Raw genomic sequence first — 2,968 nt, 5'->3', positions numbered from 1 at the left:
GGGTTGTTGGGTGTGTACTTTTCATTCTTATGATGCTTTGTGCACAAAATATATGTGCATGTCTTCTCTCTTGTTCATCTGCTTATTGTTGGCTTATTGTATCAAACCAATGACCAAACCTTTATTCCTACACCTCTGGGCAGCTTGCTCTTTGAAGAACAGTGCCCTGGTTGTGGTGCCAGAAACTCCAAATGGCATTAAGAAGGGCAGAAGTTGCTGGTTGTGGTTGCCATGACACATGCCTGTAATTCCATCAGCTTAGGAGGCTGGGGCAAGAGGATGGCAGGTTTGAGGCCCGCCTCAGCAACTTAGCAAGGCCCTAAGCATCTTAGTGAAATTCTGTCTCAAAATAAAAATAAAAAGGTCTGGGGATGTAATTCAGGGATAGAGTACCTCTGGGTTTAATCCCTGCTACCAGAACAAACAAAAACCCAGACAGGGCAGAAGTTGCCAATAAAGATGTACCAATCCCCTGAGGTATCCTAGAGAAACACAGGCAACAAGTCATCAAATGAATATTTTCAACCAACAGGCCCCTAATATCCAAAATCTATACATACTCCAGTAAGAAGAAGAGACTAACCAATGGGGAGAGAAAGGCCAAAGACTTGTATAGGCACTTCAGAAAAGATAAAAATATCTTTAAAAACATTTGACTTCATTAATTATTTAGGATACTGTAACTTAACAATAAGTCATTTACAAAAGAAGCAAATTTTTTAAAATGATATTATCCAACAATAGTGAGTCACTGTAACAACGGGATGAGAGAATAAATTGGTTCAGTCACTTCGGAGAACAGGCAGTATCTAGTACAGTAGAAAATTCACAGATGTTGTGTGCCCCAAACCTGACCACTCCCCCTCCGAAGTCTCCCAACCTAGTCTGGATTATCTATCGCAAAGTAGTGAGGTCCAGGGCGAGGGGCTGGCTTTCCTGTCTCTCATTCCTTCTTTTCCTTTCTTCCTTCCTTCTCCTCTTCCCTCAATCCTTCCCTACTTTCTTGTTTGTCTTTCGAAAGAATGAAATAAAACATATATGTAGAAGAATGGATAGAATACATTTGGACGTTTAAACAAATAATCATAAAATAGCGCTCTTTGCAGCAACACTCAAGTCAAAAAGCCATAATCATCAGCATTGACAAGCTCCCCGTGCAACCTCTGAGAGCATCATAACCTCCTCCCTCCCTGTCGGAATTATTTACTATCATCCTAGCTTCTGTGACCTTAGTTCCCTTTTTATTCTTTATAATCTGCCATCTAGATCAGAACTTTGCAGACGTGGATTCCACTGTAGGCATCATTTTGCATCACGCTCCTTTCCCTCAACATTCCGGTTGCAAGATTCAAATAAAATGCTGACTAGAGCTATAATTTTCATTGCCATATTATATGAATACACTATGGTGCATTTTCCCATTGTATTCGTTTGTTTTTGTTTTTTGTTTTTTGCTTTTGTTTTTGCTTTGGTATTGGGGATTTAACCCAGGATTGCTTTACCACCACTGAACCACATCCCCAGTTCTTTTTTGTTTTTTCTTTTGAGACAGGGTCTCACTAAGTTGCTTAGGGCCTTGCTGAGTTGCTGAGGCTGGCCTCGCACTTGTGATCCTCCTGCCTCAAACTCCTGAGCCACTGGGATAACAGGCCTTCACCACCATGCCCAGCCCATTCTATTCTTCTTCTTCTTCTTTTTTTTTTTTTTTCTTTGCCTTAACCAAATCTTCCTTAATCTTTATTATTGAAAATTTGGACCAAGAAATGGTCATCTTGTACCCAAAATAAAACCTTACTTTTGCCAAAGTCCAAAAAGTCCTAGCAAGGACCACTATAAATGGGATTCCACAGAATAGGGAAGGTATCAAGGGCCAGGGATACAGGTGGTGAGATGCTGGGGCTGAGCCAGCTCCGGGCACTGCTGGGAATCTGGGGCTTCTTTGTGAGTGTTGTAAAGGGAAACTCAGGGAATATAATGCTAGGCTCCTCTTTGGTCTGGGCCAAACCCAACAGGGCTAAGCGTTGGGCAGGTGGGGTGGAAAAATAGGTTTTTTGTTCTTCTGAGTAACGCTCTTGGGGTGTCACAGCATCCCGGTAAGTCCCGTCACGCCAATGGAAATTGAAGCCTTCAAGCAGGGTAATTCGGGCAGCTCTAGAAGGTACACTGTCAGGGGGCTTTCTCCGTGGCAGATCTGGCATCTCTGTCCCTGGCAGCAGCACGACACCTCGGATGGCAAACAAGCCCCCAAATCAGGGGTGTATGCACACACCTGCTATGTGCTGAGTTCCCCATGGGTCAGCTTCCACATCTTGGCGTTGATAGTAATAAGCAGCTCCTGCCACATGGGCTGCTGTCTGGGCCAGAATCTTAGGGCACCAGTTGGGGTATACCTCGTAGTCAGCAATGACTTCCATCTGCAGCTCTGGGAGGCTCTGTCTAACACGTCTCAGGTGGTAGGCCACACATGATCCACAGGGTCAGTTAGTGGTTGGAGATGGTGGCTCTGCAAGAAGGGCTTAAGGGCCTGGTCAAACATGGCCGGTGTACCAAGAAGGCCAGGGTAGGTCCTGGCAGCGGCAGGTGGGGGAAGGCTGGAGGCAGGAGTTCATTGTACCATGCCACCTGGAAGGGATAAACCTCGAAGCCAAAAGCCCATTCTATTCTTAACAGACAGCTTGCTTGTAGTTCAAGACTATTACAAACAATGCTGCCAAGAACATTTTTACACATCAATCCCGGTACACATGTGTTCTTGCTCTTCTCCAGGGTGATGACCTGGAGTGGCTTCCTTTAATCCAGGCTTAGAGCATTCATGTTTCTTCTCTGTCTCCTCTTTCAAAACTAGCTCTCAGGAAAGGATCATAAATTTATTCATGCTAAGGTATAAATGGCCAAGAAGGATTAATGTGTATCCTCTCTCATATAACTGGGGGTGGGGAGCAAATGAATTAACCTTTAATTGTTGAAT

At 44.2% G+C, this 2,968-nt stretch overlaps 1 pseudogene across 1 annotated transcript; it reads right to left on the bottom strand.

The window, feature by feature from the left end:
• Nucleotides 1-1,817: 1,817 nt before the first annotated feature.
• LOC308647654 (cyanocobalamin reductase / alkylcobalamin dealkylase-like) lies at nucleotides 1,818-2,536 on the bottom strand (annotated as a pseudogene). Its single transcript has one exon. The product of its transcript is annotated as a cyanocobalamin reductase / alkylcobalamin dealkylase-like (transcript).
• Between the last annotated feature and the right edge of the window lie 432 nt (nucleotides 2,537-2,968).

Source organism: Spermophilus citellus (genome assembly GCF_964194105.1).
Source record: "Spermophilus citellus genome assembly, chromosome: 4".
NCBI classification, from domain to species: domain Eukaryota; kingdom Metazoa; phylum Chordata; class Mammalia; order Rodentia; family Sciuridae; genus Spermophilus; species Spermophilus citellus.
Note: the sequence above shows the minus strand (reverse complement) of the source record. Positions and strands in the feature narration are given on the sequence as shown.